This window comes from Lissotriton vulgaris, unplaced genomic scaffold, assembly GCF_964263255.1.
Source record: "Lissotriton vulgaris unplaced genomic scaffold, aLisVul1.2 SCAFFOLD_1426, whole genome shotgun sequence".
Taxonomy (NCBI): Eukaryota; Metazoa; Chordata; class Amphibia; order Caudata; family Salamandridae; genus Lissotriton; species Lissotriton vulgaris.
Window position 1 is genome coordinate 15,274 of NW_028243651.1, and position 24,099 is coordinate 39,372.

Here is a 24,099-nt window from a genome sequence, read left to right on the forward strand (position 1 = left end):
TCTGCTTTAGTCTTCTTCCTATTTCTTCTTTCTTTTGCTCCCTTATTCATTTTTCTTTTCTCAGTTACTTCCTTTTACACTTTTTATCTGTCTTACTATCTATTACTTAGTCCCTCCTTCATTTTTTTTTTCTTTTTTTTGTGAGTGCGCTGACGGTACGCGCACCCGTGCGCGCACCGAAAGCGAAATATAAAAAAAATATTGTAAATTAAAAATATTATCTCAATATACATTTAGTGTTCATTTTTACAAAAACATACTTTAGCAATTCACTAAAAAACACATAGGTATGAGTATGAATAAAAAGTAAGGAATTAGCATTTAAAAAACCTATGAAATTCACTGAAAAAACCATAGGTTTCACACCAGTTATAGTTAGGAATTAGCATTTAAAAAACCTATGAAATTCACTGAAAAAACCATAGGTTTCACACCAGTTATAGTTAGGAATTAGCATTTAAAAAACCTATTAAATTCACTGAAAAAACCATAGGTTTCACACCAGTTATAGTTAGCTGGAAATTTTACTGATATAAAACCATTGAAATTCCCACGTTATAGTTAGTCGGACTCACTATAACTTGCGCGTGCAATGCACTGCTGATGACATCACATATTACATCACTCATGACATGGTCAGTGACATCAGTCATGACATCACTGATGACACCATCCTTGTGACACAGTGACAGACCTTCTTTCACTATAATGTAACCCTTGAAACACATATTCAAAAATAGAAACTAATATTTTCCAAAAAGTGGATATACCTATATCAGTTACAACAAGCAATTCTGTACTTCCACCATCTATATGCACATCCAGTCATTCACCAACAGTTCTATATAGTCACTCATACATATACTCACTTATCATATGAAGTGATACACCTATACATCCTGTTACACACCGACAGTCATCCAAAAGTTACTCACACACATACTCACACGTGCAAATAAACTATTGAACATCCATTTATTTGAATATAGAGTTATACACACACTTCCACCTTACTTGTATTGAAAATTACACATATTTATTCACTTAAACAATCACTTATAGAAACACATACTTATTTAAACAGGAACTCTTACAATCTCTTACTCTCACATATACTCACTTATATACATCAATATTCACATATACTAGATTAAAACATATGTAGTTACTGATAAAGACACTAGTGAGACAGTCATTCACTCACTAACAAACACATATACACACTCATCCATCCATACAGTCCTGCACATATGCTGTCTTCAAAACACATACAAACAGCGAGTCAGTCACTCATGCATCTATGTGCTAAGTAATACCCCCACCAAACCATATAGACACTCATACTGATACTAAGAGAAACATCTAATAACCCATATACATACGCATGTAGCTACTTACCAACACATGTAGCCACTTATACACAAAGTGAAACACTAATAAATGAATTTAAATATTTAAACATAACTCACTAATATTTATTTTTCAGAAAGACACACATTCACTGGATGGTGTCATAAGTGATGTCACTGACCATGTCATGAGTGATGTAATATGTGATGTCATCAGCAGTGCATTGCACGCGCAAGTTATAGTGAGTCCGACTAACTATAACGTGGGAATTTCAATGGTTTTATATCAGTAAAATTTCCAGCTAACTATAACTGGTGTGAAACCTATGGTTTTTTCAGTGAATTTAATAGGTTTTTTAAATGCTAATTCCTAACTATAACTGGTGTGAAACCTATGGTTTTTTCAGTGAATATATATATATATATATATATATATATATATATGTATATACACACACGCACACATACATTTCCTTAAACCCTCAATAACCCCTCAACCCATACCATCCTAAAATTACCCTTCCTGCCCAAAAACCCTTAGCCACCATAAAACCTAAATTTCTTCTTGCAACCCCAAACCACCTACCCTGCCTGAAACCTAAAATTGCCCTTGCCACCCAAAAACCTATACCACCAAGAACCCCAAATTTACCCCTAGAACCCCAGAACCCATACCCACCATGAACCCTAAAATTACCCCTGGTACCCCAAAGCCCATACCAACCCTGAAACCTAAAATTACCCTTGGCATCCCAAAACCCATGCTCTCCCTGAATCCTAAAATAACTCCTGGCAGCCCAAAAACCCATACCCGCTCTGAACCCTAAAATTGCAGTTGGTTTCCCAAAACCCATACCCACCCTGAACTCTAAAATGACCCAAAACCCATACCCACCCTGAACCCTAAAATTGCCCATGGCACCCCAAAACCCATACCCACCCTGAACCCTAAAATTACCCCTAGCATTCCAAAACCCCTACCCACCGTGAACCCTAAAATTACCCTTGGCACCCCAAAACCCCTACCCACCCTGAACCCTAAAATTACCATTAGCACCCCAAAAACCATACTCAATCTGAACCCTAATATTACCCTTGGCACCCCAAAACCCATACCCACCCTGAACCCTAAAATTACCCTTGCCACCAAAAACCCATACCCACCCTAAACCCTGAAAACCAAATGCATACTTACCTAATACATTTGAAACGCATATCCCTTTATTAGTCATGCCTTTACAACAAAATTAGTTGTAAAGGCATGTGTTGTAAAGCCATATGTGTGGTAAAAATTTGCATTGTGATGGTCTTGCATTGTAACAGCATTTGTGTTCTTTCAACCGCGATGTAATGCTAACTCGTTATAATGACCACGTAATGGTTATTTCTCAAGGCAATATAGTGATTCAGCATTCCAGGAATAGGTACACAAAACCGACTTTTAAAAAATACTGTTTATTTGGTCGTATGATTTTTACAAGGTACTCGCATGAAAATATAACCACTATAAAAAATATGAAATACCATTGCAATCAGTTACACTTCATGAGGCTATAGTTTCCCTTCATGGAAACTCACTGCACATTTTTTGTCAGATGTAAGCACCTTTACGGTTCATCCAGATGCGTTCATAGGGAATATTACGTACTGTTTTGCTCCTATGTGGTCACACTGCCCTTAAGCATGAACTACATTGCTAGATGGTTCCAGCCAATCAGCTCTAGATCTCCCAGCTTACCACCGCCACATTTTATTCTGTGGGCCTCTAGGATTAGTTATCAGGGCATCGGAAGACTTGCTTTTGTTCTGGGCCAAAAAAATATCACGCCCAAAGCCCAACCCCGGCCTACCCTGAAGCAAAATATTCTGAAAGGCCTTTATCATCACAAAATTTGACCTGTGAAGTTCCTCAAGCAACTATTTAATATGAAATACTCTCACGCCACCATAGCTTTTTCAACCAATGTTGGACAGGCCACATGAAGGGCCGCTCTCCCCCGGCCCAAACCGGCCCGAGCCCGGTCACACAGGTACCACACACCACCATTGCACGTCCTCCGTCCCCTCAGGGACCCCTGCCTTCGAACATATCGACCTCGTGGACCCGATCCACTGCTGGCCCGCGCGCCCATCCTGGGCGCCATCTTGGACACTCCACCACGAGGCCGCCTGGCCCCCGATCGACCTCAACCCTGGGCCTGGCCAGGCCTCAGACATCCCGGCACCACCATCCACCCAGGAGGTGAGCGGGCTACTTGGCAAGTCAATGGGAGAAAGAGGTGTCGATGGCTCTCCCCGCCAAGTGCCGCTCGCCCATCGCCTCCCCGGGCGCTGGCCCCACCCCCCTGCTGGGTGTCTGGACTCCCCCATCCCGGACCTCCCGACCTCCAAGTGCGAGGGTCCGGACATCAAAGAACACCAGCCCTATAACTGGGGCAGCTCCAGAGCAGGAAGGCAGTTGTATCTTGGAGTCGAGAGACGTAAAGAAGAACTCATCCTTGACGGACTACTGGCGCTGCCATAGCTCTGCCTTGTGCACCATCGCCCTGCCTGCTGGTGCTGCCGCAACCTTCGTAACCTTCGTAATCCTTCATCGTCGTCGGGACCTGCTGGCGTGGCCGCGGACCGTTTGCAACCATCATCTTCATCGGGACCTGCTGGCTCCGCCGCGGACCGTCGCTTCCTTCGTCCATCTCGGGACCTGCTGGCTCCGCCGCGGCCCGATCATCTAGAACGCCGAGCTCGAGGATTGAGAGCTATTTCCATCTTTTGGTAACCAAGACTGTCCCGCTACCCTTTCCCCAAACCAGAGACCAGAATCGAGGGGACCCCTGAGTCCAGACCTCCTTGTACCATTTTATCGTACTTTAAGAATCGCCTATAAAATCTCGTTGAACCTTACCCTTGTGTGGTGTCCGTCTGTGGGGGGGAAGTTACTTGTCTGTACGGTCACTGGAGTCGGCTCTCCCTGGAGACCGCTCCCCTTATCCTCGGCCGACCCTCCCGGTCCGTCTAACATTGGTGGCCAGCGGCGCGATCCGAATCACCGCATAATCGTACAGACAGTAGCTCACCCCACGACGAAATCAAGATGACAACTAAAGAAAGCGGATCCACCGAGAAATTCCAGATGGAGAAATTGGACGAGTACAACCATCGTGAACTAAAACAATTCTGCATCGAACTAGGTATCGCTACCACCGGACTAAGTACCAAAGACGATTTCAAGCATGCCCTAGAGTCTTGGGCAGAGACCGAGGTCGCCGGAACCCCCGATCGAAGCATCGCAGCAAAAACCACCATGGCTCCTGAAGAGCAAAGAACGGGTCTCTCGCAAGACGAGATCCAGGAACGAGAAAGAACCCGACTACACGAGCTAGAAATGGCTCGGCTCAAAATGGACGTTGAACTTAAGTTGGCCGAACAGAAAATAAACTTAGAGCACCTGCGTCTCCGAGAAGAAAGAGAGGAGAAACAGAGACAAAGGGAGCTCGAGGAAAAGAAACTGGCATATGAACACGAGCGACGACTAGCTGAGATTGATTTACGCAAGCAGAATAAAGAAATAGGGGTGTTCGAGCAACCCCACACCCCAGGGACAACGGAGAAAAAGGTACACATCCCCAAGGATGTCGTTCGAGAATACTTCCGAGAGGACGACATCCAGCAATGGTTTAAAGCCTACGAAATCGCTATGACTGCACACCGGATCGATAGAAACGACTGGGGAGCCGGCCTATGGGGGAGATTCCTCAATGAGGGCCGCGACACCCTGCTACAGCTCCCGGACCACCAGATGACCTCCTATGACCATATGAAAGCTGCCCTCCTCACCCGCTATGGCCTCACACCCGAAATGTACCGTCAGAGGTTCCGAGACTGCACCCGCATCCCGGGTACAACTTGGGTGGACTATGTAACCTACTTTAGCCGAGCCTTCGAGGGCTGGATCAAAGGAAGCAAGGTTACAACCTACGAACAACTGTTCAATCTCATGGTATGGGAGCATCTATCGAACAATTGCTTTATTGAACTCCGCCAGCACCTCCTCGACAGCAAGTTAACCGATCCCCGGCAGCTCGCAGCCGAAGCTGACCGATGGGAAATCACCAGAGTGGGCCGGAATGGGTCCTACGAACAGAACCGGAACAACAATGGTCAGCACCGTCCCCGAGGAGGAGGAGGAGGCCAAGGACGCGGAAGAGACAACGCTCCGGTCGCCCCCGCGGTCAGCACCACCCCCCCGGCCAACCGGGGCAGCGCCCCGGCGCGACCGGGATACCGAGCCAATGTTACGTGCCATCGATGCCAACGAGTCGGCCACTATGCCAACGATCCAAATTGCCCACAGTACCAGAGCCCAAGACCCCGCCAGGTGGCTGCTGCTGCCCTGGGGGAAGAACAGATCTCCGAGGAGCAAGAAGAATATGAGCAAGAGCATCAGGAATGGGAGCCAGCCGCCATGGCTCTAGCCTGCTTAGGGGGGAAAGACATGGTCCCGCGGGTCCCCCTACCCGCTAACACCCAGAAGTACAGCCAATGGGTGAGCATCAATGGACGCCGGGCTGAAGCCCTTCGTGACACTGGGGCCAGTGTAACAGCCGTCCGCTGTCACCTGGTGACCCCGGAACAGTATCTACCGAACATTCTCTGCCCTGTACGTTCAGCCGATAACTCGGAAAGTCTGTGTCGGATGGCCTGCGTCCCTTTCGAATGGGGGGGGGTCTCCGGCATGTTGAAAGTCACGGTCCGAGACGATGCCCCCGTAGACTGCCTCCTGGGGAATGACCTTGAAAGCTCCCCGTGGGCTGCCGTAGAACGAAGAGAACACCTGGGGATGTTAGGCGTCCCGGACTGGGCGTGCGTCACCACCCGGTCCATGGCCGCCCGTGCCAGCCCCCGCCCAGAGGAACCCGAATGGCCGGCGCCACCGCCTCCGGTCGCCCCAGCCGAAACCACCGACCGTGACGTCCCCCCAGAACAAGCTCAACCTCCAGACCTCACTAACCTCGACCAGTGGCCTCAAGAGGGGGGGCCCACGCAAGAACAATTTCGCCAAGAACAGAAGACCTGTCCCTCCCTCGAGGGACTCCGCCAGCAAGCGCTCGCCCAAGGCGCAGGGGATACCTCCGGCACTCACTGGGTCTACTGGGACAATGACCTGCTGTACAGTGAGCAAAGAATCGCGGAGCTGGGGGCCAGCCGAGTACTGGTGGTGCCCCTCCGTTTTAGAGACTTTCTGCTAAACCTGGCCCACGATGTCCCCCTGGCGGGACACCTGGGTCAAGCTAAAACCTACAGTCGTCTGGTGACCCACTTCTTCTGGCCCAAAATGAGGAACGATGTACACCAGCATTGCCGATCTTGCCCCACGTGCCAAGCCAGTGGAAAGAGCGGCCGCAAACTAAAAGCCCCCCTGCAACCTTTTCCCGTGGTCACCACCCCGTTCGAGAGGGTCGGGATAGACATCGTGGGGCCCCTGGACCCGCGCACAAAACAAGGTCATCGGTTCATCCTGGTGCTAGTGGACCACGCCACCCGCTACCCCGAGGCTGTTCCCCTGCGAACTGTGACAGCCCCGGTAGTCGGCCGGGCTCTAATGGGGATCTTCTCCCGTGTGGGCTTCCCCCGAGAAGTCGTCAGCGACAGAGGCACGAACTTTATTTCTAAATATATGAAGTCCCTCTGGCAACAGTGCGGGGTTACCTACCGATTCACGACCCCCTATCACCCTCAAGGAAACGGACTCGTTGAGCGGTTCAACCGCACGCTCAAAGGGATGATCGGGGGGTTGGAAGAACCCCTCCGTCGCCAGTGGGATGTACTGCTGCCGTGCCTCCTCTTCGCATATCGAGAGGTTCCCCAGAAGTCCCTGGGCTTCAGCCCGTTTGAACTGCTATATGGACATCCAGTGCGGGGGCCGCTCAGCCTAGTCAAAGAGGGCTGGGAGATGCCCCCTCTAAAGAACCCACCAGATGTCTTCCGGTACCTCCTAACACTCCGCAACCAGACCCGGCGGTTCAGAGAGCTGGCAAAAGCCAACCTAGAGGCCAGTCAAGAGGACATGAAAAAGTGGTATGACCGGAATGCCTCCTCCATCGAATTTGAACCTGGGCAACAGGTATGGGTGATGTCCCCCACCGAACCCTGCGCCCTGCAAGACAAGTGGACGGGGCCCTTCAAAGTAGTCGAGCGCAAGGGTCCTGCCACCTATCTCATCGACATGGAATCTTCCCGGAACCCCCTCCGGGTCCTCCACGCTAACAGACTGAAACCCCACTTTGTGCGCTCCGAACTCGGCCTCCTGATGGCCACCGACAATGGGGTTGAAGAAGACTCCGAGCCCCTCCCTGACCTCCTACGGACTCAGGAGAAAGACGGCTCCGTGGATGGGGTCCGACTCTCGGAGGCCCTCACCCGAGAGCAACACCAGGAGTGTCGAGTCCTCCTGTCACAGTTCGCCAACCTGTTCTCCCTCACCCCAGGGGTCACTTCCTGGTGTGTGCACGATGTGGACACGGGGGACAGCCCCCCTATCCGCCACCGGGCCTACCGCGTGCCAGATCGGGTACGGGCCTGCATCCAGGAAGAGGTAGCCAAAATGCTCACACTCGGGGTCATCGAGCCCTCAGACAGCCCCTGGGCCAGTCCTGTAGTACTGGTCCCCAAAGCGGCCGCCCCTGGCACCCCACCGGAACTCCGGTTCTGCGTCGACTACCGGGGCTTGAATGCGGTCACCAGAACAGACGCACATCCCATCCCCCGGGCGGATGAACTAATCGACCGCATGGGAGCTGCCCGCTACCTCAGCATTTTCGACCTGACGGCGGGCTACTGGCAAATCGGCCTCACACCCCGGGCCCAAGAACGTTCTGCCTTTTCCACCCCCGATGGGCATTACCATTTCAAGGTCATGCCCTTCGGCATGAAAAATGCCCCAGCAACATTTCAGCGGCTCGTCAATCAGGTCCTGGCGGGGCTCGAAGGGTTCAGTGCCGCCTACCTAGACGACATCGCTGTATACAGCCACCATTGGTCCGAGCACCTCCACCACCTCCGAGCAGTGCTACAAGCCCTTCAGCGAGCTGGCCTCACGATCAAGGCCAGCAAATGTCAAATTGGGCAAGGATCTGTGACCTACCTCGGGCACCAGGTGGGAAGCGGCCTGGTGGCCCCTCTGCAGCTCAAAATTGCCGCCATCCAGTCCTGGCAGCCACCCATCACCCAGACCGAGGTACGAGCCTTCCTGGGCCTCACGGGCTATTACCGAAGGTTCGTGAAAGACTATGGTACTATCGTGGGGCCCCTCACAGAACTCACGTCAAAAAATCAACCCAAAAAAGTCAACTGGACCCCGGAGTGCCAAACAGCATTCGAACAATTGAAAGCCGCCATGTGTTCCGCCCCGGTGCTCCAGGCCCCCGACTACAACCGGGAGTTCGTCGTCCAGACGGATGCCTCCGACCATGGCATTGGGGCAGTCCTGTCTCAAGTGAACACCGAAGGCCTTGATCAGCCAGTGGCCTTCATCAGCAGGCGCCTCCTACCACGGGAACGACGCTGGAGCACCATAGAGAGGGAGGCCTTTGCTGTGGTATGGGCCCTCAAGAAGCTCCGGCCCTACCTCTTTGGCACACACTTTCGGGTGCAGACCGATCACCGACCCCTGCAGTGGCTGAGGCAGATGCGGGGGGAAAACCCGAAGTTACTACGTTGGTCCATCTCCCTACAAGGGATGGACTTCACAGTTGAACACCGGCCTGGGCCGGATCACGCCAACGCAGATGGCCTGTCCCGGTTCTTCCGCCTCGACGAGGAGAGTCCCCAAGAGGATGGGTAACTCTCCCCGCCTTCATCTGGGGGGGACGCATGTTGGACAGGCCACATGAAGGGCCGCTCTCCCCCGGCCCAAACCGGCCCGAGCCCGGTCACACAGGTACCACACACCACCATTGCACGTCCTCCGTCCCCTCAGGGACCCCTGCCTTCGAACATATCGACCTCGTGGACCCGATCCACTGCTGGCCCGCGCGCCCATCCTGGGCGCCATCTTGGACACTCCACCACGAGGCCGCCTGGCCCCCGATCGACCTCAACCCTGGGCCTGGCCAGGCCTCAGACATCCCGGCACCACCATCCACCCAGGAGGTGAGCGGGCTACTTGGCAAGTCAATGGGAGAAAGAGGTGTCGATGGCTCTCCCCGCCAAGTGCCGCTCGCCCATCGCCTCCCCGGGCGCTGGCCCCACCCCCCTGCTGGGTGTCTGAACTCCCCCATCCCGGACCTCCCGACCTCCAAGTGCGAGGGTCCGGACATCAAAGAACACCAGCCCTATAACTGGGGCAGCTCCAGAGCAGGAAGGCAGTTGTATCTTGGAGTCGAGAGACGTAAAGAAGAACTCATCCTTGACGGACTACTGGCGCTGCCATAGCTCTGCCTTGTGCACCATCGCCCTGCCTGCTGGTGCTGCCGCAACCTTCGTAACCTTCATAATCCTTCATCGTCGTCGGGACCTGCTGGCGTGGCCGCGGACCGTTTGCAACCATCATCTTCATCGGGACCTGCTGGCTCCGCCGCGGACCTTCGCTTCCTTCGTCCATCTCGGGACCTGCTGGCTCCGCCGCGGCCCGATCATCTAGAACGCCGAGCTCGAGGATTGAGAGCTATTTCCATCTTTTGGTAACCAAGACTGTCCCGCTACCCTTTCCCCAAACCAGAGACCAGAATCGAGGGGACCCCTGAGTCCAGACCTCCTTGTACCATTTTATCGTACTTTAAGAATCGCCTATAAAATCTCGTTGAACCTTACCCTTGTGTGGTGTCCGTCTGTGGGGGGGAAGTTACTTGTCTGTACGGTCACTGGAGTCGGCTCTCCCTGGAGACCGCTCCCCTTATCCTCGGCCGACCCTCCCGGTCCGTCTAACAACCAAAAACTCCCCTGACTTAACCATCGGAGACAAATCACACTACCAACGATATAACTCTTCAACACATAAGTAATACAATCTCACTAAGAGAACAAGCACTAGTAAAACCCATTAGGTCTGGTGCTGGCTGTCACCATTTTGGCTTTGCCAATGATTGATTTTTTTGTCATCGCTTTTGAAAAACGTTAATGTTAGGGGGATCTGTAGCGCCCCCACCAAAATAAACAATAAACAGTGACTCAAACCAAAAGTATCTTCCAGTCACAAAAAGCCCACATTGTCATAATTCCTGCAACTGAAGGAAACTACATTTTGTGCAGCTGTGCTTCCTGTGAAAGAGCAGAATGCCACCACCCACAGTGAAGTTAGCCAGTTTCTAATTGGGCCAACCCACTACTTGTTTTAGTGAGCAAAATAAATATGTGCATGGCACAACTGCATAAAAACGGAGGAAGAGGGATGGCTAAAAGCCCCATGCATGTGTATATTATATATGTAATTTTAGTAAGATCAAAAGGTCTTGGCTAACGCCATACCTTACGAAAAGATAGGGATGGTGGGAAAACATCTTTTGGTGTTGTGTATAAGGACACTACGTCCAACCATCTCGATTTCACACCCGTGAATGGATGACATTGAGGGGTTGCATGGTGTCGTAGCTGTGACCCCCAGCTTGCCCCTGGTGACCCCTAGCACCGAGTCTTCGACCCCTGGTCTTAGAGGTACCGGACTCATTGCCAAGAACACCGGGCTCATTCGTATGATCTCCAAGGCTCCCTCTGCCTGCTCTCTTCCCAGTTTTTGTTAATACACTAATGGTGAATAATTATCTGTTATTTACTATTAGTGTAATAAAAAATGAAGCAGAAGGAGGTTCAACAACCTTCCCTGGCAGCTGAGGTTTCTAAAATGCTTTTAAATATATGATGTATGTGTGCTTGCAGGTTAGAGTGTGCTTTTTGTGAAAGAGGCAGAGTGCATATGTGTGATTGTGAATAAGTGAGTCCATGTGAGTAAGCATGAGTCAGTGAAAGTGAGACTGAATGTGAGCGACTTTGAATAAATGAGTGAGAATGAAGGGGTTGAAGTAAGAATGAATTCATTCGACTGTGAGTAAGAACATGGAAGGAGAGGGGGAGTACACTGCCTCACATCCCAACACTCAATTTGCCCTAATGCATCATGGTAAATGCAGTGCATTAAAACTCTCACTTCAGTAGTAGTCTTTAATTTTGTATCCTTGTTGGTGCAGCCTGTGCTGTGTAACTCTAGACCAGATGTCTTCAAACAGGGGGGCGCAGCCTACTGGGAGGTGGGGGGGCGAGAAAACACCTCTGGGGAGGGAAAGCTCCACAGAAAGATTTCCCCTTTACATTGTTCACTTCAATGTCTTTAGTACGTTTACTTCCGTTTCTTCTCCAGAATCATGGTCGTCACAAACAGGACTCTCTCTGATTGGAGGCAGAAGTCAGAGTAGCCAATGACTATATGGAAGTGTCAACTCTGACATTTCTCCAATCAGAGACACAGCAGCAAAGAGGTGGAGCCACAGTAAGAAGAAGGTAGAGTGCCTTTGCATTATTGTTTCAGACGAGATGTGTGTCGATCGACAGGGGAAGGGATACCCCCAAATTTATGGACTGTTTAAAACATATCACATTGTGCAATGAACAATGATGTCTATTTTGTCCATGCCTAAACATATTTCCACTGCCCCTTTTTAGGTCTCGGCATCGAGACCTATTGTTATGGAGTTCGCTCTGAAGGGACCTAGAGCTGTGAACGCGCCGACCAGGGTCTGTGAACGCGCACATACACACAGGCAGGCATGCGCCGTGCACACACAGACACACACAGAAACAGACACACGCACACACGCACACACACACACCCCATCCCTCTCTGCCCACTCCCTCTCTGCCGCCCCCCCCTCTACCCCCACTCACCGGGCTCTTTCCCTCTGCAGTGGGTCAGTCATGTCAGCAGGCAGACTCGGTGTCTTCCCTGGCGATCCTTCAGCTGATGTGCACGCCCACGCTGCGTCACGTGCGCGCCCACCACGCTGTTTTCACACCCGTTGATCCTCAGCTTGTTATATACTTTGGCTATGGACAATTAGACCACCGTTTTGCTCCGTCAATCATGTTTTCTTGGGCTGCGCTGTCTACAAGGCAAGGGGGCAGTGCACTGCACATGGATTTATCCTCGTCACGCCAATCGGTATTGTTTAATTTTATTTCTTTCGATCAGCATGTTTTTTTGTAATCTCTGGGAGAGCCGACGCTGGGACTTGAACCCCATTCTACAGTGTCAAAGTCTGGACATGGAGTGAAAGAACGTGGCTGTGCAAGCTACCACTGGACCCACTATACTCAGTTACCATGAGGTGGCGATATCTGCCACTCACTTTCCTCACTGCACCTTTGTCTTAGCCACGATCATAATCATTTCTATCCACTTCCATAATAGGCTTGTATTTTCAAAGATATCCTCTAATACTGAAAAGAAATTAGGGCAATAAATATCTATACAGCAGAGTACATAAACACAAAATGTCATGACATTTTGCACACTGTTGCAGGTCCGCTGTAGTCAAGGAGATTGTCTTCTGAGAAGTGTTTACATCCTCAAAATGACTTTCCAGTGTAGAGGACCATTGGTGCACCTGCTTATCTGGCAATATGCATAAGGATTACTACCTATCTCACTAATATTTTATCTTCGTAAATAGTTTGTTCACAGTACATTGTAAATTGTTTTCACATCATGGGAGCTCTAAAAATTGAATTCTGTTCATCGCTTCTAAATGAGGCGCTTTTTGGCATTCTTCGACAATGCTTTCAAACTAATTTCTGCTACTGCGGTAGATGGATGGCACTCCGGAGAATATTGTGTTGATCTGTATAGCTCTATAAGCCGTGCGCGCCCCTGGTGACCCTCCCGCCCGACCCCAGGTCTGCCCACTAGAACGGCGCTCACTTCATCCCTCTGTGAGGCAGAAGGTGAGTGTGAGTGCAGAGTGCGCAGAGTGTGAAGTAGTGAGTGCAGAGTGAGTGTGCAGAGTGAGTGTGCAGAGTGCAGAGTAGTGAGTGCAGAGTAGTGAGTGCAGAGTAGTGAGTGTGCAGAGTAGTGAGTGTGCAGAGTAGTGAGTGCAGTGTAGTGAGTGTGCAGAGTAGTGAGTGTGCAGACTACTGAGTGTGCACACTAGTGAGTGCAGAGTTGTGAGTGTGTAGAGTAGTGAGTGCAGAGTAGTGAGTGCAGAGTAGTGAGTGTGTAGAGTAGTGAGTGCAGGGTAGTGAGTGCAGAGTAGTGAGTGCAGAGTAGTGAGTGCAGAGAGTAGTGAGTGCAGAGAGTAGTGAGTGCAGAGTAGTGAGTGCAGAGAGTAGTGAGTGCAGAGAGTAGTGAGTGCAGAGTAGTGAGTGCAGAGAGTGCAGAGTAGTGAATGCAGAGTAGTGAGTGCAGAGTAGTGAGTGCAGAGAGTGCAGAGTAGTGAATGCAGAGTAGTGAGTGCAGAGTGCAGAATAGTGAGTGCAGAATAGTGAGTGCAGAGTAGTGAGTGCAGAGTAGTGAGTGTGCAGGGTAGTGAGTGCAGGGTAGTGAGTGCAGAGTAGTGAGTGCAGAGAGTGCAGAGTAGTGAATGCAGAGTAGTGAGTGCAGAGTGCAGAGTAGTGAGTGCAGAGTGCAGAATAGTGAGTGCAGAATAGTGAGTGCAGAATAGTGAGTGCAGAGTAGTGAGTGCAGAGTAGTGAGTGCAGAGTAGTGAGTGCAGAGTAGTGAGTGCAGAGTGCAGAGTAGTGAGTGCAGAGTGCAGAATAGTGAGTGCAGAGTGCAGAATAGTGAGTGCAGAATAGTGAGTGCAGAATAGTGAGTGCAGACTAGTGAGTGCAGAATAGTGAGTGCAGAGTAGTGAGTGCAGAGTAGTGAGTGCAGAGTAGTGAGTGCAGAGTAGTGAGTGCAGAGTAGTGAGTAGTGAGTGCAGAGTAGTGAGTGCAGAGTAGTGAGTGCAGAGTAGTGAGTGCAGAGTAGTGAGTGCAGAGTGCAGAGTAGTGAGTGCAGAGTAGTGAGTGCAGAGTGCAGAATAGTGAGTGCAGAGTGCAGAATAGTGAGTGCAGAGTGCAGAATAGTGAGTGCAGAATAGTGAGTGCAGAATAGTGAGTGCAGAGTGCAGAGTAGTGAGTGCAGAGTGCAGAATAGTGAGTGCAGAATAGTGAGTGCAGAATAGTGAGTGCAGAATAGTGAGTGCAGAATAGTGAGTGCAGAATAGTGAGTGCCGAGTAGTGAGTGCAGAGTAGTGAGTGCAGAGAGTAGTGAGTGCAGAGTAGTGAGTAGTGAGTGCAGAGTAGTGAGTGCAGAGTAGTGAGTGCAGAGTAGTGAGTAGTGAGTGCAGAGTAGTGAGTGCAGAGTAGTGAGTGCAGAGTAGTGAGTGCAGAGTAGTGAGTAGTGAGTGCAGAGTAGTGAGTGCAGAGTAGTGAGTAGTGAGTGCAGAGTAGTGAGTGCAGAGTAGTGAGTAGTGAGTGCAGAGTAGTGAGTGCAGAGTGCAGAGTAGTGAGTGCAGAGTGCAGAATAGTGAGTGCAGAGTGCAGAATAGTGAGTGCAGAGTGCAGAATAGTGAGTGCAGAATAGTGAGTGCAGAATAGTGAGTGCAGAATTGTGAGTGCAGAATAGTGAGTGCAGAGTAGTGAGTGCAGAGTAGTGAGTGCAGAGTAGTGAGTGCAGAGTAGTGAGTGCAGAGAGTAGTGAGTGCAGAGTAGTGAGTAGTGAGTGCAGAGTAGTGAGTAGTGAGTGCAGAGTAGTGAGTAGTGAGTGCAGAGTAGTGAGTGCAGAGTAGTGAGTGCAGAGTAGTGAGTGCAGAGTGCAGAGTAGTGAGTGCAGAGTGCAGAATAGTGAGTGCAGAGTGCAGAATAGTGAGTGCAGAGTGCAGAATAGTGAGTGCAGAATAGTGAGTGCAGAATAGTGAGTGCAGAATAGTGAGTGCAGAGTAGTGAGTGCAGCGTAGTGAGTGCAGAGTAGTGAGTGCAGAGTAGTGAGTGTGCAGAGTAGTGAGTGTGCAGAGTAGTGAGTGTGCAGAGTAGTGAGTGCAGTGTAGTGAGTGTGCAGAGTAGTGAGTGTGCAGACTACTGAGTGTGCACACTAGTGAGTGCAGAGTTGTGTTGTGAGTGTGTAGAGTAGTGAGTGCAGAGTAGTGAGTGCAGAGTAGTGAGTGTGTAGAGTAGTGAGTGCAGGGTAGTGAGTGCAGAGTAGTGAGTGCAGAGTAGTGAGTGCAGAGAGTAGTGAGTGCAGAGAGTAGTGAGTGCAGAGTAGTGAGTGCAGAGAGTAGTGAGTGCAGAGAGTAGTGAGTGCAGAGTAGTGAGTGCAGAGAGTGCAGAGTAGTGAATGCAGAGTAGTGAGTGCAGAGTAGTGAGTGCAGAGAGTGCAGAGTAGTGAATGCAGAGTAGTGAGTGCAGAGTGCAGAATAGTGAGTGCAGAATAGTGAGTGCAGAGTAGTGAGTGCAGAGTAGTGAGTGTGCAGGGTAGTGAGTGCAGGGTAGTGAGTGCAGAGTAGTGAGTGCAGAGTGCAGAGTAGTGAGTGCAGAGTGCAGAATAGTGAGTGCAGAATAGTGAGTGCAGAATAGTGAGTGCAGAGTAGTGAGTGCAGAGTAGTGAGTGCAGAGTAGTGAGTGCAGAGTAGTGAGTGCAGAGTGCAGAGTAGTGAGTGCAGAGTGCAGAATAGTGAGTGCAGAATAGTGAGTGCAGAATAGTGAGTGCAGAATAGTGAGTGCAGACTAGTGAGTGCAGAATAGTGAGTGCAGAGTAGTGAGTGCAGAGTAGTGAGTGCAGAGTAGTGAGTGCAGAGTAGTGAGTGCAGAGTAGTGAGTAGTGAGTGCAGAGTAGTGAGTGCAGAGTAGTGAGTGCAGAGTAGTGAGTGCAGAGTAGTGAGTGCAGAGTGCAGAGTAATGAGTGCAGAGTAGTGAGTGCAGAGTGCAGAATAGTGAGTGCAGAGTGCAGAATAGTGAGTGCAGAGTGCAGAATAGTGAGTGCAGAATAGTGAGTGCAGAATAGTGAGTGCAGAGTGCAGAGTAGTGAGTGCAGAGTGCAGAATAGTGAGTGCAGAATAGTGAGTGCAGAATAGTGAGTGCAGAATAGTGAGTGCAGAATAGTGAGTGCAGAATAGTGAGTGCAGAGTAGTGAGTGCAGAGTAGTGAGTGCAGAGAGTAGTGAGTGCAGAGTAGTGAGTAGTGAGTGCAGAGTAGTGAGTGCAGAGTAGTGAGTGCAGAGTAGTGAGTAGTGAGTGCAGAGTAGTGAGTGCAGAGTAGTGAGTGCAGAGTAGTGAGTGCAGAGTAGTGAGTAGTGAGTGCAGAGTAGTGAGTGCAAAGTAGTGAGTAGTGAGTGCAGAGTAGTGAGTGCAGAGTAGTGAGTAGTGAGTGCAGAGTAGTGAGTGCAGAGTGCAGAGTAGTGAGTGCAGAGTGCAGAATAGTGAGTGCAGAGTGCAGAATAGTGAGTGCAGAGTGCAGGAGTGCAGAATAGTGAGTGCAGAATTGTGAGTGCAGAATAGTGAGTGCAGAGTAGTGAGTGCAGAGTAGTGAGTGCAGAATAGTGAGTGCAGAGTAGTGAGTGCAGAGTAGTGAGTGCAGAGAGTAGTGAGTGCAGAGTAGTGAGTAGTGAGTGCAGAGTAGTGAGTAGTGAGTGCAGAGTAGTGAGTAGTGAGTGCAGAGTAGTGAGTGCAGAGTAGTGAGTGCAGAGTAGTGAGTGCAGAGTAGTGAGTGCAGAGTGCAGAGTAGTGAGTGCAGAGTGCAGAATAGTGAGTGCAGAGTGCAGAATAGTGAGTGCAGAGTGCAGAATAGTGAGTGCAGAATAGTGAGTGCAGAATAGTGAGTGCAGAATAGTGAGTGCAGAATAGTGAGTGCAGAGTAGTGAGTGCAGAGTAGTGAGTGCAGAGTAGTGAGTGCAGAGTAGTGAGTGCAGAGTAGTGAGTGCAGAGTAGTGAGTGCAGTGTAGTGAGTAGTGAGTGCAGAGTAGTGAGTGCAGAGTAGTGAGTGCAGAGTAGTGAGTGCAGAGTAGTGAGTGCAGAGTAGTGAGTAGTGAGTGCAGAGTAGTGAGTGCAGAGTAGTGAGTGCAGAATAGTGAGTGCAGAGTGCAGAATAGTGAGTGCAGAATAGTGAGTGCAGAGAGTAGTGAGTGCAGAGTAGTGAGTAGTGAGTGCACAGTAGTGAGTGCAGAGTAGTGAGTAGTGAGTGCAGAGTAGTGAGTGCAGAGTAGTGAGTAGTGAGTGCAGAGTAGTGAGTGCAGAGTAGTGAGTGCGGAGTAGTGAGTGCAGAGTAGTGAGTGCAGAGTAGTGAGTGCAGAGTAGTGAGTGCAGAGTGCAGAGTAGTGAGTGCAGAGTGCAGAGTAGTGAGTGCAGAGTGCAGAATAGTGAGTGCAGAGTGCAGAATAGTGAGTGCAGAATAGTGAGTGCAGAATAGTGAGTGCAGAGTAGTGAGTGCTGAGTAGTGAGTAGTGAGTGCAGAGTAGTGAGTGCAGAGTAGTGAGTGAAGAGTAGTGAGTAGTGAGTGCAGAGTAGTGAGTGCAGAGTAGTGAGTGCAGAGTAGTGAGTGCAGAGTAGTGAGTAGTGAGTGTAGAGTAGTGAGTAGTGAGTGCAGAGTAGTGAGTGCAGAGTAGTGAGTGCAGAGTAGTGAGTGCAGAGTGCAGAGTAGTGAGTGCAGAGTGCAGAATAGTGAGTGCAGAGTGCAGAATAGTGAGTGCAGAATAGTGAGTGCAGAATAGTGAGTGCAGAATAGTGAGTGCAGAGTAGTGAGTGCAGAGTAGTGAGTGCAGAGTAGTGAGTGCAGAGAGTAGTGAGTGCAGAGTAGTGAGTAGTGAGTGCAGAGTAGTGAGTGCAGAGTAGTGAGTAGTGAGTGCAGAGTAGTGAGTGCAGAGTAGTGAGTAGTGAGTGCAGAGTAGTGAGTGCAGAGTAGTGAGTGCAGAGTAGTGAGTAGTCAGTGCAGATTAGTGAGTGCAGAGTAGTGAGTGCAGAGTAGTGAGTAGTGAGTGCAGAGTAGTGAGTGCAGAGTAGTGAGTAGTGAGTGCAGAGTAGTGAGTGCAGAGTAGTGAGTGCAGAGTAGTGAGTAGTGAGTGCAGAGTAGTGAGTGCAGAGTAGTGAGTAGTGAGTGCAGAGTAGTGAGTAGTGAGTGCAGAGTAGTGAGTAGTGAGTGCAGAGTAGTGAGTGCAGAGTAGTGAGTGCAGAGTAGTGAGTGCAGAGTAGTGAGTGCAGAGTGCAGAGTAGTGAGTGCAGAGTGCAGAATAGTGAGTGCAGAATAGTGAGTGCAGAGTAGTGAGTGCAGAGTAGTGAGTGCAGAGTGCAGAGTAGTGAGTGCAGAGTGCAGAGTAGTGAGTGCAGAGTGCAGAATAGTGAGTGCAGAGTGCAGAATAGTGAGTGCAGAATAGTGAGTGCAGAATAGTGAGTGCAGAATAGTGAGTGCAGAATAGTGAGTGCAGAGTAGTGAGTGCTGAGTAGTGAGTAGTGAGTGCAGAGTAGTGAGTGCAGAGTAGTGAGTGCAGAGTAGTGAGTGCAGAGTAGTGGGTAGTGAGTGCAGAGTAGTGAGTGCAGAGTAGTGAGTAGTGAGTGCAGAGTAGTGAGTGCAGAGTAGTGAGTAGTGAGTGCAGAGTAGTGAGTGCAGAGTAGTGAGTGCAGAGTAGTGAGTGCAGAGTAGTGAGTGCAGAGTGCAGAGTAGTGAGTGCAGAGTGCAGAATAGTGAGTGCAGAGTGCAGAATAGTTAGTGCAGAATAGTGAGTGCAGAATAGTGAGTGCAGAATAGTGAGTGCAGAGTAGTGAGTGCAGAGTAGTGAGTGCAGAGTAGTGAGTGCAGAGAGTAGTGAGTGCAGAGTAGTGAGTAGTGAGTGCAGAGTAGTGAGTGCAGAGTAGTGAGTGCAGAGTAGTGAGTAGTGAGTGCAGAGTAGTGAGTGCAGAGTAGTGAGTAGTGAGTGCAGAGTAGTGAGTGCAGAGTAGTGAGTGCAGAGTAGTGAGTAGTGAGTGCAGAGTAGTGAGTGCAGAGTAGTGAGTGCAGAGTAGTGAGTAGTGAGTGCAGAGTAGTGAGTGCAGAGTAGTGAGTAGTGAGTGCAGAGTAGTGAGTGCAGAGTAGTGAGTGCAGAGTAGTGAGTGCAGAGTAGTGAGTGCAGAGTAGTGAGTAGTGAGTGCAGAGTAGTGAGTAGTGAGTGCAGAGTAGTGAGTAGTGAGTGCAGAGTAGTGAGTGCAGAGTAGTGAGTGCAGAGTAGTGAGTGCAGAGTAGTGAGTGCAGAGTAGTGAGTGCAGAGTGCAGAGTAGTGAGTGCAGAGTGCAGAATAGTGAGTGCAGAATAGTGAGTGCAGAGTAGTGAGTGCAGAGAGTAGTGAGTGCAGAGAGTGCAGAGTAGTGAGTGCAGAGAGTGCAAAGTAGTGAGTGCAGAGTGCAGAGTAGTGAGTGCAGAGTGCAGAGTAGTGAGTGCAGAGTAGTGGGTAGTGAGTGCAGAGTAGTGAGTAGTGAGTGCAGAGTAGTGAGTGCAGAGTAGTGAGTGCAGAGTAGTGAGTAGTGAGTACAGAGTAGTGAGTGCAGAGTAGTGAGTAGTGAGTGCAGAGTAGTGAGTACAGAGTAGTGAGTGCAGAGTAGTGAGTGCAGAGTGCAGAGTAGTGAGTGCAGAGTGCAGAATAGTGAGTGCAGAGTGCAGAATAGTGAGTGCAGAATAGTGAGTGCAGAATAGTGAGTGCAGAATAGTGAGTGCAGAGTAGTGAGTGCAGAGTAGTGAGTGCCGAGTAGTGAGTGCAGAGAGTAGTGAGTGCAGAGTAGTGAGTAGTGAGTGCAGAGTAGTGAGTGCAGAGTAGTGAGTGCAGAGTAGTGAGTAGTGAGTGCAGAGTAGTGAGTGCAGAGTAGTGAGTAGTGAGTGCAGAGTAGTGAGTGCAGAGTAGTGAGTGCAGAGTAGTGAGTAGTGAGTGCAGAGTAGTGAGTGCAGAGTAGTGAGTGCAGAGTAGTGAGTAGTGAGTGCAGAGTAGTGAGTGCAGAGTAGTGAGTGCAGAGTAGTGAGTAGTGAGTACAGAGTAGTGAGTGCAGAGTAGTGAGTGCAGAGTAGTGAGTAGTGAGTGCAGAGTAGTGAGTGCAGAGTAGTGAGTAGTGAGTGCAGAGTAGTGAGTAGTGAGTGCAGAGTAGTGAGTAGTGAGTGCAGAGTAGTGAGTGCAGAGTAGTGAGTGCAGAGTAGTGAGTGCAGAGTAGTGAGTGCAGAGAGTGCAGAGTAGTGAGTGCAGAGAGTGCAGAGTAGTGAGTGCAGAGTGCAGAGTAGTGAGTGCAGAGTGTAGAGTAGTGAGTGCAGAGTGCAGAGTAGTGAGTGCAGAGTGCAGAGTAGTGAGTGCAGAGTAGTGAGTGCAGAGTAGTGAGTGCCTAGTAGTGAGTGCCTAGTAGTGAATGCCTAGTAGTGAGTGCAGAGTAGTGAGTGCAGAGTAGTGAGTGCAGAGTAGTGAGTAGTGAGTGAAGAGTAGTGAGTAGTGAGTGCAGAGTAGTGAGTAGTGAGTGCAGAGTAGTGAGTGCAGAGTAGTGGGTGCAGAGTAGTGAGTGCAGAGTAGTGAGTGCAGAGTAGTGAGTGCAGAGAGTGCAGAGTAGTGAGTGCAGAGTGCAGAGTAGTGAGTAGTGAGTGCAGAGTAGTGAGTGCAGAGTAGTGAGTGCAGAAAGTGCAGAGTAGTGAGTGCAGAGTGCAGAGTAGTGAGTGCAGAGTAGTGAGTGCAGAGTAGTGAGTGCAGAGTAGTGAATGCCTAGTAGTGAGTGCCTAGTAGTGAGTGCAGAGTAGTGAGTGCAGAGTAGTGAGTAGTGAGTGCAGAGTAGTGAGTAGTGAGTGCAGAGTAGTGAGTAGTGAGTGCAGAGTAGTGAGTAGTGAGTGCAGAGTAGTGAGTAGTGAGTGCAGAGTAGTGAGTGCAGAGTAGTGAGTGCAGAGTAGTGAGTGCAGAGAGTGCAGAGTAGTGAGTGCAGAGTGCAGAGTAGTGAGTGCAGAGTGCAGAGTAGTGAGTGCAGAGTAGTGAGTGCAGAGTGCAGAGTAGTGAGTGCAGAGTAGTGAGTGCAGAGTAATGAGTGCCTAGTAGTGAGTGCCTAGTAGTGAGTGCCTAGTAGTGAGTGCCTAGTAGTGAGTGCAGAGTAGTGAGTGCCTAGTAGTGAGTGCAGAGTAGTGAGTAGTGAGTGCAGAGTAGTGAGTAGTGAGTGCAAAGTAGTGAGTAGTGAGTGCAGAGTAGTGAGTAGTGAGTGCAGAGTAGTGAGTGCAGAGTAGTGAGTAGTGAGTGCAGAGTAGTGAGTGCAGAGTAGTGAGTGCAGAGTAGTGAGTAGTGAGTGCAGAGTAGTGAGTGCAGAGTAGTGAGTGCAGAGTAGTGAGTAGTGAGTGCAGAGTAGTGAGTGCAGAGTAGTGAGTAGTGAGTGCAGAGTAGTGAGTGCAGAGTAGTGAGTGCAGAGTAGTGAGTAGTGAGTGCAGAGTAGTGAGTGCAGAGTAGTGAGTAGTGAGTGCAGAGTAGTGAGTAGTGAGTGCAGAGTAGCGAGTAGTGAGTGCAGAGTAGTGAGTGCAGAGTAGTGAGTGCAGAGTAGTGAGTGCAGAGAGTGCAGAGTAGTGAGTGCAGAGAGTGCAGAGTAGTGAGTGCAGAGTGCAGAGTAGTGAGTGCAGAGTGTAGAGTAGTGAGTGCAGAGTGCAGAGTAGTGAGTGCAGAGTGCAGAGTATTGAGTGCAGAGTAGTGAGTGCAGAGTAGTGAGTGCAGAGTAGTGAGTGCCTAGTAGTGAGTGCCTAGTAGTGAATGCCTAGTAGTGAGTGCAGAGTAGTGAGTGCAGAGTAGTGAGTGCAGAGTAGTGAGTAGTGAGTGAAGAGTAGTGAGTAGTGAGTGCAGAGTAGTGAGTAGTGAGTGCAGAGTAGTGAGTGCAGAGTAGTGGGTGCAGAGTAGTGAGTGCAGAGTAGTGAGTGCAGAGTAGTGAGTGCAGAGAGTGCAGAGTAGTGAGTGCAGAGTGCAGAGTAGTGAGTGCAGAGTAGTGAGTAGTGAGTGCAGAGTAGTGAGTGCAGAAAGTGCAGAGTAGTGAGTGCAGAGTAGTGAGTGCAGAGTAGTGAGTGCAGAGTAGTGAGTGCAGTGTAGTGAGTAGTGAGTGCAGAGTAGTGAGTGCAGAGTAGTGAGTGCAGAGTAGTGAGTGCAGAGTAGTGAGTGCAGAGTAGTGAGTAGTGAGTGCAGAGTAGTGAGTGCAGAGTAGTGAGTGCAGAATAGTGAGTGCAGAGTGCAGAATAGTGAGTGCAGAATAGTGAGTGCAGAGAGTAGTGAGTGCAGAGTAGTGAGTAGTGAGTGCACAGTAGTGAGTGCAGAGTAGTGAGTAGTGAGTGCAGAGTAGTGAGTGCAGAGTAGTGAGTAGTGAGTGCAGAGTAGTGAGTGCAGAGTAGTGAGTGCGGAGTAGTGAGTGCAGAGTAGTGAGTGCAGAGTAGTGAGTGCAGAGTAGTGAGTGCAGAGTGCAGAGTAGTGAGTGCAGAGTGCAGAGTAGTGAGTGCAGAGTGCAGAATAGTGAGTGCAGAGTGCAGAATAGTGAGTGCAGAATAGTGAGTGCAGAATAGTGAGTGCAGAGTAGTGAGTGCTGAGTAGTGAGTAGTGAGTGCAGAGTAGTGAGTGCAGAGTAGTGAGTGAAGAGTAGTGAGTAGTGAGTGCAGAGTAGTGAGTGCAGAGTAGTGAGTGCAGAGTAGTGAGTGCAGAGTAGTGAGTAGTGAGTGTAGAGTAGTGAGTAGTGAGTGCAGAGTAGTGAGTGCAGAGTAGTGAGTGCAGAGTAGTGAGTGCAGAGTGCAGAGTAGTGAGTGCAGAGTGCAGAATAGTGAGTGCAGAGTGCAGAATAGTGAGTGCAGAATAGTGAGTGCAGAATAGTGAGTGCAGAATAGTGAGTGCAGAGTAGTGAGTGCAGAGTAGTGAGTGCAGAGTAGTGAGTGCAGAGAGTAGTGAGTGCAGAGTAGTGAGTAGTGAGTGCAGAGTAGTGAGTGCAGAGTAGTGAGTAGTGAGTGCAGAGTAGTGAGTGCAGAGTAGTGAGTAGTGAGTGCAGAGTAGTGAGTGCAGAGTAGTGAGTGCAGAGTAGTGAGTAGTCAGTGCAGATTAGTGAGTGCAGAGTAGTGAGTGCAGAGTAGTGAGTAGTGAGTGCAGAGTAGTGAGTGCAGAGTAGTGAGTAGTGAGTGCAGAGTAGTGAGTGCAGAGTAGTGAGTGCAGAGTAGTGAGTAGTGAGTGCAGAGTAGTGAGTGCAGAGTAGTGAGTAGTGAGTGCAGAGTAGTGAGTAGTGAGTGCAGAGTAGTGAGTAGTGAGTGCAGAGTAGTGAGTGCAGAGTAGTGAGTGCAGAGTAGTGAGTGCAGAGTAGTGAGTGCAGAGTGCAGAGTAGTGAGTGCAGAGTGCAGAATAGTGAGTGCAGAATAGTGAGTGCAGAGTAGTGAGTGCAGAGTAGTGAGTGCAGAGTGCAGAGTAGTGAGTGCAGAGTGCAGAGTAGTGAGTGCAGAGTGCAGAATAGTGAGTGCAGAGTGCAGAATAGTGAGTGCAGAATAGTGAGTGCAGAATAGTGAGTGCAGAATAGTGAGTGCAGAATAGTGAGTGCAGAGTAGTGAGTGCTGAGTAGTGAGTAGTGAGTGCAGAGTAGTGAGTGCAGAGTAGTGAGTGCAGAGTAGTGAGTGCAGAGTAGTGGGTAGTGAGTGCAGAGTAGTGAGTGCAGAGTAGTGAGTAGTGAGTGCAGAGTAGTGAGTGCAGAGTAGTGAGTAGTGAGTGCAGAGTAGTGAGTGCAGAGTAGTGAGTAGTGAGTGCAGAGTAGTGAGTGCAGAGTAGTGAGTGCAGAGTGCAGAGTAGTGAGTGCAGAGTGCAGAATAGTGAGTGCAG